Genomic DNA, 14,541 nt, shown 5'->3' with positions numbered 1-14,541 from the left:
TGCAATGTAACATGCAGTGTTCACACAGTGTGTGATGACATATATCAAATTCACATTTGAAATTACAAAGAAAAGAGAACGTACCACATTCATGATGTTTTCAAAATTCCAGACCGCACATGCAATCAAAAACATTGAGAAAAACCAAATAAATAAATATGAAAATTGAAAAAGCTCAGCCGTGTTGGTGCTGTATGTAATTAAATAAACTCAATCGACCTATTACCTGTACTGTCTGTAGAACTGAAAAAGTTGCTGATAAACGTGATTGATTCTGAGCCTAAATGACTCGGCGTGTCACGACCGTACCGATCTTGAACGCTGTGACAAATATACAGTGTATAAGTATAGCTATGGTACAGCGTGTGGCCATTCGAAAAGTTAACAACTTAATCTTGCTGACTCACCCTCACGGCGTCTTGTAGCTCTCTGTGTGGAAGCAGTGCCACGGACGCGCATAACGTTACTGATAGTACCGTTGCCATGGAAATGGGACTCTTTTGTGATTAGGTCACGAGTAATCGCTAAAAACAAAAAGCGGTTCAGAGTCTCCGAATTTTAAAACAAAACTAATTTTAGGAATCTGGTGTTGGTCTTAGTGCAGATACATGTATGGAATAACAGTGCTAGCGAACTGGATGTTTGCGTATATCGCATGAGTACATGTCGTTGCAAAGCAACGGTTTGGGTATGCTATGAAGGAAACAGAATGAAGGACATAAATACCTGTTAGAAGAGGATAATATGATTTTTACAGTGCATGAAATATACACAAAGCTTTGTAAGCAAAGGATAGGGAAGGCAACAAAAATGCCACCTTAAAGCTATATATCCACATATAACGCGGTAAGTAGATAAACTCTGTTAAGACTTGCAGGGAAGGCAGTGGGTGTCGCAGGTGGCGGCACCTCGAGTCCCAGACGTGTCGGACGTCCGGGAGGGCCCCCCCTGACTATTCATGGATATTATGGTCAATTAGGTATCTACATACTCTGTCAAGCATCATCATCTTCACAACTAATGTAGAAATGAATAATTTATCGAGTGGATAGATCCGTAAAACATAATGTAAGTCCAGTGTAAATGGTAGACACTGTCATGTTCACACCAAATTATATCAAATGGTCAGTGCAAGACATTGCGAAACATATTGGATAACATAAAGCAGTATACAATTAGATTCTAAAGTCCGTGTGAGGTTAAAAGACCCAGTTAGATGTTCGAAAAAAACATGCTAATAAATGTTAATACTGCCATGTTCACAGAAAATAAATTGCAAATGAAAAATGTATAAATCAGTACAACATGTTCCAAAACAGAATTCCATAAAGCAGTGAAAATGAATTTCTTCATTGAGTCCATTTGGGGTTAAAGACCCCAATTTATCAATCCAGAAGGTCTCCCTTCTGTTAAGTCTCAGACCAATGTCTTCATGAGGATTGTTCTTAGTGATCACTTCCAAAATCTGAAACTTAAATCTGCAACACATTGTGTCCTTTGTTTATCCAATGCCGAGCTACTACTGAATTCAAATTCTTGTTGCGGATACATGAACGATGTTAGGTTCCATCGTACTTTAGCTGGTCGTGTAGATTGTCCAACATAATATTGCCCGCTGGGGCATTTGATTCCATAAATGGTATTTATGCTATTACATGTCCCATATGTTTTCAGCGTGATTTTTATGCCTGTCCTTGGATGGTATGCAATGTCACCTTTTAAAACAAAATTACAAATAGTGCAATGCAGACAAGGAAATGTTCCTGTGCGATAAGTTATAGGTTCTTTAATCGGTGGACTTGTCTTTACCAACTCATCCCGCAGGTTACGGCTTCTTTGAAACGCAAATATGGGTAATTCTTGAAACAGATGTTGTACCCTTTTGTCGCTCCTGAAATATTCCAATGTTTTTTTATTGTATTTTTGATTTTTTGACTTTGCGTGGAAAACTTAGACACATACACTGGTGATTTCAATTCTTTCTTTTCTTTCCTAGTTGGCGCTAGCAATGTCTCTTAACTACAGTGACGACAAACTGGTCTTTGGGACGACCACGGCACAACATGATCAAGCCCTCCAACAGGTATGCACAGCACTAGTAGAAGCTGGCCTGACTTTCAATAGCGAAAAATGCGTATTTCATAAGTCTCATTTTACGGACACATCTTCTGATGTGAGGGCATGAGCCTTGACCCAAGCAAGATTGCCGCCATCTCAGAAATCGCAGCTTCCAAAGACGTCTGCGAGGTTAGATCGTTCTTAGGAATGGCTAGTTACTCTGGCCAGTATTGCTGTGATTTTGCTACCACCAGTGCTCCCCTCAGAGAACTCACTAAGCAGGGTAGAGTGTTTCAATGGTCGCAACAATGTGAAGGAGCATTCATGCAGATACAGTCAGACATTGCCTCAGCAGAACGCATGCCGTATTTCGATCCGAACATGTGCACATAAGTAACGGAGGATGCCAGCCCCGTTGGATTAGGGGCAATTCTGGCACAGAATCAACCAGGACGAGAATCTCCCAGGACTATGATAGCATATGCCAGCAAAAGCCTGTCTGAGGTGGAGACAAGATATTTGCAGCCTGAGAAGGAAGTGCTTGCCGTTTTATGGGCCTATGCACACTTTCAGATGTGCCTTCTAGGGAAACCATTTACAATTGTAACAAACCATTAGGCCCTGGTGACTGTTTATGGGAGTTCCCAATGCAAGATACCAGCTCGAATAGAGCGATGGGCCCTGCCCCTACAGGATTTCAACTTTACCATTGTTTACAAGCCTGGAAAGGAGTATAACCCTGCAGATTTTATGTCTCGACACCCCTTACCAGACCCGTTCTCCAATGACTCCATAGCGGAGGCGTATGTCAATTTTCTCACCCATCAGGGGCCCCAAGGGAAAATCATGCCAAAGATCATCCTGGAGCACACCACGCATGATACCATGCTAACGAGAGTGTAAGAACTCATTAAATCTGGAAGATGGAGGGACGCTGATCTTACATGCATCCGAGGGGAAGACGGCTATACAACTGAACTACGACCGTTTAAGAACATATGAGAGGAATTGGCAGTATCAGCAGAAAGACTTGTTATGCGACTATACCAAATAGTAATCAGCACAGACCTGCAACAACAAGTTGTGGATCTAGCCCACGAAGGTCATCACAGGGTAGTATCTACGAAGAGACAAGTAAGGGACACCATGTGGTTCCCAGGAATAGACCCAACGCATGTCAAATGTTCCAGAGTACCTCCAGACCCAACAATCCTGAACCTGTACTAATGTCTGAAATACTAGAGCGCCCATAGACCACCTCACAATCCACTTCTTCTGCCCTTTAGGAGACAACAAATACTGGCTCTACATCATGGATGAACATTCTCGATTGCCATTGGTGCACATGCTATGGGCCACTGCTGCCAGCACTGTGATACCAGTGCTAGACAGCATATTCTCAGGATGGGGGATCCCAGAGGTCCTAAAGTCGGACAACGGTGCACACGTCGGTAGTCTGGCGTTTGCAAGGTTCATGCAGTACATGGGTATCCACCAAAGAAAGGTTGCTCCACTATGCCCCCAGGCCAACGGCATGGTGGAGAAATGTATGAGCAGCCTGAAGACGGTTCTCCAACAAAATTAGCTGGGACCAATGTCTCTCAACCAGGCGGTGTGCAACCTGCTGAGGGGCTACAGAAGCTCGCTGCACGACTGAAAACAGTCCAGTGAAACTACTGTTTGGTCGACGGATAAGGACCAGACTTCCTCACCTGGCGAGTGACGACATACACCTCTAGAGATTCAGACGCCCGCAGGAAGCAAGCGATGAAGGATTACGCCGATAACAGGAGGCGAGCCAAGAAATCTGAACTGCATGTGAGTGACAAGGTACTTGTGAGCAGAAGACAAGAAAGCAGACTCAAAGTTTGATCCAGAACACTTGACGATCTCCCATGTGAACGAGGCAATGGTGACTGCTCACTCTCCCAGATGAGTGCTGAAGTATCTCTCACTTGAAGTATCTCTCACTTTAAGCTTTACAGAGAATAAGACCAGGAACAAAGTGAAGAGGGCGATGCTGCTGTGCTGACTGGACAGAGAGTGGCCATTTACTGACTGGACAGACAGCGACTCGATGCATCAGGACACCAATGCGCCTAATTGAGGAATTGTGAAGGGGCAGAACTGTGAGTGACTTTTGTTCTTTGGACCGAAGGGGGAGATGTAGTGTCCCAGAGAGGACACGGTTAAAGGAGCCAGGAAGCTCTGTCACGAAAGTGACATCCAATGGGATTACGCAAGGTGCGCGCATGCACATTGGAAAGCCTGCGCAGTAGGTAGTTCACTGCTGCGGGGAATAAAGATAGCATCAATGGCTCCCAACCTTTTGTGTCACCAAGGCTGGGAAAAACGCCCGATTTTCTTTTTGGCGGGTGAGAGCCCATAGAATTGAATGGGCATATGAGGGACTTGGCGGGTGATTCAGCTGCTTGCAAGGCGGGTGACACCCACCAAAAGTGGGTGAGTTGAAAGCTGTGTAGTATCTCCCCAAAACAACTTAGTGGCTTATGATGTGCATATAGCCTCCTTAAACTGTGTCCACTAGTGTTCCCCTATATAAAACCCTTGAGGAAGCTGACAAAACCGTCAGTCCCAAAAGGAATGAATTGCCATTTGTAACTGTGGGCACACTTTTATGCCCCAGTCCCGAGTTATGTTAAATGTTAAATGTATTTCTACTGCGCACCGCCACCAGCGGAATTGGTCCCCAGGCGCTCTGGCAGATCTGTAAACGATAAGATGGGATGGGTTAGTAAGGTGAAGAGAGAGTAAGATAGTGAGAGGAGTGGTGTTCTGTTGGCAGCTTCAACTCGGTATACACTAGATGCTGAGCTTTGGTGCAGGTATTGGATCGGTGTCAGTCCGCGTGTGCTGTTGCTCCGGCTTATGTGTTGTTGCAGTGTTGTGAAGTGCATGCGGCTTGTTGTGTGAGAGATGGTTGTGTGAGTTTTTTGAGTGAGATAAGTATGTAGAGTTTGAGCTTATATTGGTTAGTGGGTTACCTGACATTTGACATGCTAACATTCACAGTTCCGTCTAAGTGTGCCACTTGCTAACCTTCGCGATCCTGTCTAGATGCGGCACAGGCTACTGTTCACAATTCTAAGTTTGGCACATGCTAACATTCAAGTTTCACCTAAGTGCGGACATGCTAACATTCACAATCTTTTCTAGATGCGACACAGGCTAATGTTCACAATTCTATCTAGTGGGCATGCTCCCTGTTGTCCCCCTATCCAGATCCCATGCAAACATGTATAGTCTAAAGGAATCATGAGGGCGCCATCGTTGAAATGTTTGTATCTCTGAAATACCTCAATACAAATATTTTCAAACATGATTACATAGCTCTCAACTCTCACACTTTTGGCGGGTGTAACCAACCTTGTAAACAGCTGACTCACCCGCCAATCCTCCTGCACGCCCATTCATGTCAATGGGCCTCTCACACGCCAAAAATAAAATCGGGCGTTTTCACCCGCCTTTGCGACACAAATGGTTGAGAGCTTAGCGTGATATCTATCTTCAAGAGCTCTGGCAAAAAGCTGTAGCTCTTTCGAACCGGACCTAATAAATTGGGCGCCATCTTGAGGGTATTAATGGCTGTCCTCGCCTCTGTGTGCTTGTTTGTTATTCCACGCCACGGTCCGTGACGTTGCTGTATAAATCAATCCAACTACTAATACAACATCTAAAATCATAAATAACAGGACACTTTTTTTATTGTTATAAAATAGTAATCCACCGAATGATTCATTGTCCAAAGACAGATACCTCTAATAACTTAAGAGTAATGCTGAACAGCGTTTCTTAATTAGCTGCTTTGGAACAAGACGGCTTTTACGTTTCGACTGCAGCCTTGAAAACTCCTCTCTGCTCCGAAACAGACTGTAGTGATCGTTAACATTGTTAGCGTTTCAATTCGCTTTCTTGGGGCTCTGGAAGTAAATATTTTTCAATGGCGCCTTTTTAAGCAGTTAGCCGTTTTAAGTGTAGGGTTTCTTCTTCTTAATTATAGCGCAGAGGAAAGGCTTAGTTAAATTGTCCGTATGTAACACTGAGGCTGTAAATGGTTCAATTTTAAAATGCGGAGCAGGCAAAGGAGATTGGGTGTGTGTGGTATAATCTTTGGGTAAGGTTTCAAAAAATAAAACTAATTGTACAAAAAAAGATGAAACTATGTTTCAATACACAAGTCATTTGAGCAATTAGCTCATATTCCATCAGCTAGGGGATGTAGCTCAGTGGTAGAGCGCATGCTTTGCATGTATGAGGCCCCGGGTTCAATCCCCGGCATCTCCATGCGGTTGATTTTTTTTTTAATCATCAAGGCGTTATTTGCAAAACAATTGAATGAAGCGGCTTATAATCTTCATTCTTTTCCTGTATGAATTCGCCCAAGCCGCCTCTTCCAACATTGTGAGGCTGCGTTCAGTATAAAGCTGATGGTCGCTGTATCAGGTGTCTCCTCTGTGCTAAAGTCTTCCTGCAGTCGCAGACAGTCCTGCACATACAAATAGGAGCTCTACCCTTACTGGACGCCAGTGGGCACAATTTCCAGATTCGTTTTTGGCACGATGGCGACCAACAGCATTGCTTTTCCATCTGCTACCCTTAACTCCCGTTATTCCGGAAAAAAGGGCAGATGGAGGCATTTGTTCGCCTTTAGTTGGCATAAAAGGCTACAGGTTTATTATCACAACATTACTAAACACTACATGTTTGTCATCACATGGGGGGGCCTGGAGCCTCATGAAGTTGGGGGCATGTGGCACAACTCTTCAGGGCGGCGCTTGGAATGGGGCTAAAGTGTGCCCCACACATGATTTTAAGACTCACAACGAATAACATTTCCAAAACAGATGTTTTCTATGATACAAGCTTGACCCAGTGTTATTTACATTTAGTGCAGTTCGTTCTGGTTGTTAGAACACCCTGTATCCTCCATGTCAACTCCTAGAAAGCTGCCATGTGTGGGAAGTATACTACCTAATCCCCCACACTAGCGTGAGATGGGGGTTTAGATTCTATAAAAGACAAGGAGGCGAGTATTATGCATTACAATCTTTACTGAGATCCACAGCAGCAAAGAATAAAAACTTTGTAAAACGACATTTTTTCCAATAAATATAAAGTCATAACAATGCAATGGGAACATCCCAGTTCAACATGGTGGGCAGGTCATGCCCTGGAGGTAGCCAATAGGGAGCGAGCCAATCCCATATAGGTCCATTCCTTTAACAACTCTTTAACCCCTCTTTCTGAAGCTGATCCTTTTCACACGACCACCGAACAATTTCTCCACGTAGAATGAAGACCAAACTCCCATGGAGACGCCAGAGCTGAAACCTTCAGCAACTTGGAGCGGAAACTCTTGCTTCTTCCTGCGTCGAAGCCATCAACCGAAAGCTGAAACAACAACCAACACCAGTAAGGGTGGGTGGGTGGGATAATACTCGCCTCCTTGTCTTTTATAGAATCTAAACCCCCATCTCACGCTTGTGTGGGGGATTAGGTATTCTATGGCAAGACAGGAGGCTCATATTATGCAAGTTCAAAGCCCTTGCATTACATTCACCGCTACATGAGCAATACGTTTATGGTAAAATGTCTTAAAAGTTGGCTCCCTTGACCAGTCAGCTGCTTTTACAATCTGCTCCAAACTACCCCCCAGAAAGGCTGCTTTAGAGGCCATAGCGCCACGGACTGAGTGGGGACCAAAGGAGGAAGTGTCAACCCCCGCCTCTCGCATAACCCATTTGATCCATCTGGCCAAAGTAGAAGGGGAGACCGGCTTATGGGGTTTTCGGTAGGAAATCAGCAGCTGAGAGGTATTGGGAGGTCTAAAACGTTCGGTTTTGAGCTCAAAACATTTCAGACAATTGACCATACATAATTTACAATCTTCAGGAAAAGCTGGATAGGGTATCGAGGAAGTCATGCATTTAGTCCTTCGTGAGATAAAGAAAGTAACCCCCTGAGGGGTGAACATCTTATTATCCACATCCAAAGCTCTGATATCAGAGACCCTTTTAATAGACACTAGACATAGTAACATAGCAAGTTTGGCAAATAACTGCTGCAGGGACAGTTCTTCATTAAGAGGCCAGGACCTGAAGAGCTGCAGTACCATATTAACATCCCAAAAAACCAAATACTTCGGTTGTGGTGGAACTTTAATACGGATAGATTTGAGGGCCCTTCGCACCAAAAAATGCCTACCCACCGGTTTCCCTTTAACCAAAAGGTGACCTGCTGAAATAGCTGAACGAAAACCATTAACAGTCCTGTAGGCTTTTCCTTCCTTATACAACTCCACTAAAAAATTAACCACCTCTACAGGAGGGGCCGAAACGGGATTGAGGTGCCTAGCCACACACCAGCTAACCCATTTGTTCCATGCTGAGGAATACCCCGCCTTAGTAGAGGGCGCCCAGGAGTCCCTGATGACCGCCATAGAGTCTTGCGAAAGTCCTCTGAAGCACCAGGAAGAGCTGAAATCTTCCAAGCAATAAGGGCAAGGTGTCCCTGCAGGACCAACTCGTGAGGGAGACCCTCCGGATCCACCAGCAATAGGGGATCGGGAGAGAGAAGACGGGGAATATCTACTGCTAATTCCAGCAGGGCCGGGAACCAAACCTGAGAGGGCCAAAAGGGGGTAACTAGAACCAGAGCCGCCGCTTGTGTGCGAACTTGGACCAGAACCTGAGCTATCATGGCAAAGGGAGGAAAGCCATACCCCAACTGACCCGACCAATCCTGGAGGAAAGCGTCGGTGGCCAGAGCTAACGGATCTGGTCTCCAACTGTAAAACCTGGGAACTTGACAATTCAGTCTCGAGGCAAACAAGTCTATGGTCAGGGGACCCCAGAGGGACGCTAAGCGGGCGAAAAGAGATCTGTTCAACATCCAATCGCTCCTGTCTTGCAGGTGCCTGGAGTTCCAGTCTGCAACTTCGTTGCTGACTCCCGGGAGGTATTCCGCTTTCAATATAATATCCCTGTCGAGGCAAAAATGCCAAAACTCTCTTGCCAATCCGCCAAGACTTTGGACCTAGTACCCCCCAGGCGATTGATGTATCTCACCGCAGAGATGTTGTCCATGCGGAGGAGAACACAACAATTCCCCTGATCCTTGAGGAGACTCCGAACCGCAAAGGACCCCGCTAACAACTCTAGGCAATTGATATGTAGTTGTTTCTCTGACTCTGACCATTTCCCACCTGTGGAAACCTGACCTAATCTGGCTCCCCAACCCGATCTGCTCGCATCTGACTCCAGTACGACATCCGGAGATAGGCCAAATATTGCCTTGCCATTCCAGGCCTCCATGTGCCTGAGCCACCACAGGAGCTCCAACCTGGCTTCCGGCGGCAATACCACCATTTTAGAGTAAGAGAGACACTTGCTCAAATGCTTGGCTTTTTAGCGTTGCAGAGCTCTGTAATGTAGGGGAGCAGGGAAGATAGCCTGAATGGATGCTGACAGCATTCCCACAACTCTGGCCAACTGCCTGAGGGAGATCCTCCCTCTTCTGAGGAGCAGACGAATTTCCTTCTTTATGTTGGAGAGTCTGTTGTCTGGGAGAAGAAGGATGCAAAGCTTTGAATCTATATTGAAGCCCAGAAATTGGATACATTGCGTAGGCTTCAATATGGATTTTTTTACATTTATCACAAAACCTAGATCCTGTAAGAGGGTCACAGTGAATTTCAGATGAGAACACAGAGTTTGATAATTCTGGGCTAGGAGCAACATGTCGTCCAAATAAATTATGATCCGAATCCCCCTGGATCTGAGAAGAGCCATCACAGGCCTCATGAGCTTGGTGAAACACCATGGGGCCGAGGACAGGCCAAACGGAAGGGATGCAAACTGCCACACCCGGTCCCCCCATTGAAATTGAAGAAACTCCTGATGCGGGGGAAAGACGGGAACTACTAGGTAAGCGTCTTTGAGGTCCAATTTGACCATCCAATCTGCAGGGAGAAGGGTGTCTCTGAGTAAATGAATTCCCTCCATTTTGAAGTGGTGATACACCACAAAAGAGTTGAGGGCTTTCAGGTTGATTACTGGGCAAAATCCCTGGTCTGGTTTCGGGACTAGAAAAATGGAACTCAGAAACTGAGAGGCCTTGTAAGAGGCCGGGACTACCGCCCCCTTGGAGATGAGATCCCTTACCTCCACATCTATGAGGGATTGTTTGACTTCGTCGAACACCAAAGGAAGGGGAAAGGACAACTGACAAGGTGGGGCATAGAATTCTATCTGATAACCCTGAACCGTTTGTAACACCCAAGGATCCGAAGTGAGGGCCTCCCACTGTGGAAGAAACTTGGCTAGTCTGCCACCTAGACTTTTGAGGGAAAAAACTTTTAGCACCTGAGAAAGTACCTGATTGCCCTCTTGATCTTCCGGCTCTTCTGCCGGCACGTCCTCTCCCATTCGAGTTTTGTTGTGGGTAGAACTGGTTATGTGCTCCCCGAGCAGAGGAGGTATGGTATGCGCCACGGGGCGCAAACTGGCGGGGACGGGAGGAGCCCTGGGAAAAGCGGCTGGAGGAGCGGGCCCTACCTCGTCCAGCCTTGTTAAAAACCTTTGGGGCAAAGACCTTTTTTATATTAACCTGCGCCTTGTCCAGCGCTGTAAATGTGTGAACATAAGCCGACAAGTCTTTCAGGAAAGAATCCCCAAATAAATTACCCTGAGCTGAAGGGCCACCTTCCCTCTCAGCCATGTCTGCCAGTTTGGAATCCAACCTCATTAATAATGATTTTCTCCTCTCCCTACATATGGAGGCATTAGCGTTGCCGAGCAGGCATACCGTACGTTGGATCCAACCCCTTAATGCGTCAACATCAACTGGGGTATTAGAGGCCGCCGCCTCTTCTGCCATTTCAAAAATCTGCGTGACTGGACCCAGGATGTCCAACAGTCTGTCTTGGCAACTACGCCACGCTTTATCGACCCCCTTCTTGGGGTCCTTCCCTTTTTGGGATAGAAAAGCCGCCATAGACTGGTCTATTTCTGGCGCTAAAGCCACCTTGTCTGCAAGCACAGGTCTGGGACACTCCGACCGCATCTTGTTACGATCCTCTTTGGGCATAGGGCGCCTTATCCAGAACTTGAGGAAAGAGGAAACTTCCTCAGAGGGCTGCCACTCGGCTGACCTGGGGTGCTGTATCAGGGCAGGGTCAAATAAAGGTACTCCGCTACCATCAAGCAGGGGCGCTTCCTGAGGGCACACAGATGTTACTTTCTTTTTCCGCCTCTTAGGGGGCGAATCAGAATCAACAGAACTTTCTGAGGATGACACCGCAATAGGGGACTCCGCCGGCGCGAAGCGCGCCTGCGCTGGCCAGGGTGTGGAAGCGAAAGGTTGATGAGACTCTTCCCACCCTCTCTTTAAAGTTCTTTTAGGGGAAGATATGGGTGAAATGGCCCAGGGGGGGCCGAATTGTCCCTGGGTATGTTTAGTTTTGGCCGTACACTTTTTAGGGGCCTGGGTTGCAACAGATGGGGCAGCATCTTGGGAGGGGTGGAAATCCGCAATGCGGGTGATTAATCTGTCAAAGGCTGACGCCAAGGTGTTATTTAAACCTGTTAAAGCTGTGTCCAAAGAGGACTGAATAGCCTGAGCCACTGAAGGTTGGCCATGACAGGATTGATCCCCCATATTGTCTCCAGACCTGTCACTTTTCTTGGCAGTACGTACTTGAGTGCTGGCATCAGCAGAGGAGGGGAGCACCCCCTTATCCATGACAGCACTTGGCAGTATTCCACTCGGAACAAAATATATAAATATATATTATGTCAACAAACAGCAGGGCTAGCTGTTGAACTATGCAAGCCTAGCAGGCTGAACCCACAATTTCACAGGGTGTAACTTTCAGGGGAAGGGCCACCTAGGCCTCACACAGGCAGAGCCTGCTGACTATCAGCCAAAAGCATGTGAGCAGCGTGAGGGGAAAAATATAAACACAACTCCCAAAATATAATTATAGAAATTTGTAATTACAGAAAAAACAATGACACCAAAAAATTTCACACACATAAACCACCAGGTGGATAGCAGGCTTGAACCACCAACCTCCAAACTAGAAGTGGCACCTTACAGCATGTGCCAGAGACCTTGTGAAAAACGTGTGCAGTCTGTCAGAAGATAAGCTTCCTGACACTGGCTGCCACGCGATGAACAAACAAAGCAGACGCCGCGGCCCTGAACAGGGACGCGCGCCTGAAATAGAACGCTGAAAGCGTTAGCAACAATGTGTCCAGAAGGACCAAACCCAGCGTGTGCGAGGAAACTTGGCGCCTTCAGGCAGCGCTCAACACACCAGACGCGGAGCGGGCTCGAAATTGGAACGCCACGCTCGCGTGATGAATTGAAATGGAATACCAATGTAAAGGAAACACACGCTTTCAAGCGAACGCCGTAATTAAAGCAAACAAAGATATTAAAGTAATAAATCAAGCAATTCCTACAGAAATGCCGCAATGTAACAAGTACAAGCTAAGCAAACTAGAGGTGTGACTTAGCTGTGGGTCAGCAGCAAAGAAAGAGGGGGAGTTGTTAAAGGAATGGACCTATATGGGATTGGCTCGCTCCCTATTGGCTACCTCCAGGGCATGACCTGCCCACCATGTTGAACTGGGATGTTCCCATTGCATTGTTATGACTTTATGTTTATTGGAAAAAATTTCGTTTTACAAAGTTTTTATTCTTTGCTGCTGTGGATCTCAGTAAAGATTGTAATGCATAATACTCGCCTCCTTGTCTTTTATAGAATCTAAACCCCCATCTCACGCTAGTGTGGGGGATTAGGTAGTATACTTCCCACACATGGCAGCTTTCTAGGAGTTGACATGGAGGATACAGGGTGTTCTAACAACCAGAACGAACTGCACTAAATGTAAATAACACTGGGTCAAGCTTGTATCATAGAAAACATCTGTTTTGGAAATGTTATTCGTTGTGAGTCTTAAAATCATGTGTGGGGCACACTTTAGCCCCATTCCAAGCTCCGCCCTGAAGAGTTGTGCCACACGCCCCCAACTTCATGAGGCTCCAGCCCCCCCCCATGTGATGACAAACATGTAGTGTTTCGTAATGTTGTGATAATAAACCTGTAGCCTTTTATGCCAACTAAAGGCGAACAAATGCCTCCATCTGCCCTTTTTTCCGGAATAACGGGAGTTAAGGGTAGCAGATGGAAAAGCAATGCTGTTGGTCGCATCGTGCCAAAAACGAATCTGGAAATTGTGCCCACTGGCGTCCAGTAAGGGTAGAGCTCCTATTTGTATGTGCAGGACTGTCTGCGACTGCAGGAAGTCTTTAGCACAGAGGAGACACCTGATACAGCGACCATCAGCTTTATACTGAACGCAGCCTCGTAATGTTGGAAGAGGCGGCTTGGGCGAATTCATACAGGAAAAGAATGAAGATTATAAGCCGCTTCATTCAATTGTTTTGCAAATAACGCCTTGATGATTAAAAAAAAAAAATCAACCGCGTGGAGATGCCGGGGATTGAACCCGGGGCCTCATACATGCAAAGCATGCGCTCTACCACTGAGCTACATCCCCTAGCTGATGGAATGTGAGCTAATTGCTTAGATGACTAGTGTATTGAAACATAGTTAAATCTTTTTTTGTACAATTAGTGAGTGGATAGAGTGAGTGATGGAACAGGAAAGCACGTGTTGCATTTGCGGCAATTGGAGAACCGGAAGTGCCTCTTGAATGTGGGGCTCTTATCTAACTTTTGTAAAACCAATCCTTTAACCTTACTTGTGCACCCTGTGGGAAATGTTTTAATGTATTTCATGCCCCCAAAAGAAGGTATGTTCTGTAAAAAGTGTGCCTAGCTCATACATGTGTCCCTCCCGATTTAGGCAGAAGACTCCCGACTTTTCAGTGAAAACTATTGCTATTTTTCACATTATCCTGCCTAAAATAATTCCAGCACCAATGCATTCCTATGGGTAAAATTACGTCTCCCGACCGGTCACAATTTATCTCCCAGGTGCGTCAGAATGTTGGCATGTATGTGTTGGCATGTATGTTAGCTGCCTAGCGCGCCCCACTTTCAGACAGTCCTGGTTTTCCATATTGGCACTTCTAGTACTTAAACACAGGAGACTCTGGCTGACTCTTCAATATGTTTGATAATTGAGAAACAATGTTTATCCTCTTTGCTGACTATTGTATGATCAAGGTGTGTGCCTGATATCTAGCATTGTTTTGTGTAAACATCCAAATGAAAAATAAGTCATGTATTTAATATTAATGTGGGGGCCTATATTTAAAACCAAATGTGAGCGTGCTTTTTACTAAAAAATAATGAAAAAAAACTACATTTTATTGGAAAAACAAGAGCGGAGAAGGAAAAGCAAATAAAGAAGAGATGAAGAAAGTAGGACTTCCAAGGTTATAATGCTGCTGCTCATTCTAATTCAGTAGCATATGTTTCAGGGCACAT

At 45.7% G+C, this 14,541-nt stretch overlaps 2 non-coding genes across 2 annotated transcripts; one reads left to right on the top strand and one right to left on the bottom strand.

Moving 5' to 3' along the window:
• The first annotated feature begins 6,291 nt into the window (after positions 1 to 6,291).
• Positions 6,292 to 6,363, top strand: TRNAA-UGC (transfer RNA alanine (anticodon UGC)). Its single transcript has one exon. It is a non-coding gene; the product is annotated as a tRNA-Ala (tRNA).
• A 7,211-nt stretch (positions 6,364 to 13,574) lies between these two features.
• TRNAA-UGC (transfer RNA alanine (anticodon UGC)) lies at positions 13,575 to 13,646 on the bottom strand. The gene has a single exon. It is a non-coding gene; the product is annotated as a tRNA-Ala (tRNA).
• Positions 13,647 to 14,541: the final 895 nt, after the last annotated feature.

This window comes from Ambystoma mexicanum, chromosome 6p (assembly GCF_040938575.1).
Source record: "Ambystoma mexicanum isolate Mex_15411 chromosome 6p, UKY_AmexF1_1, whole genome shotgun sequence".
Classification (NCBI taxonomy): domain Eukaryota; kingdom Metazoa; phylum Chordata; class Amphibia; order Caudata; family Ambystomatidae; genus Ambystoma; species Ambystoma mexicanum.
This window is presented reverse-complemented; position numbering and strand designations above follow the sequence as displayed.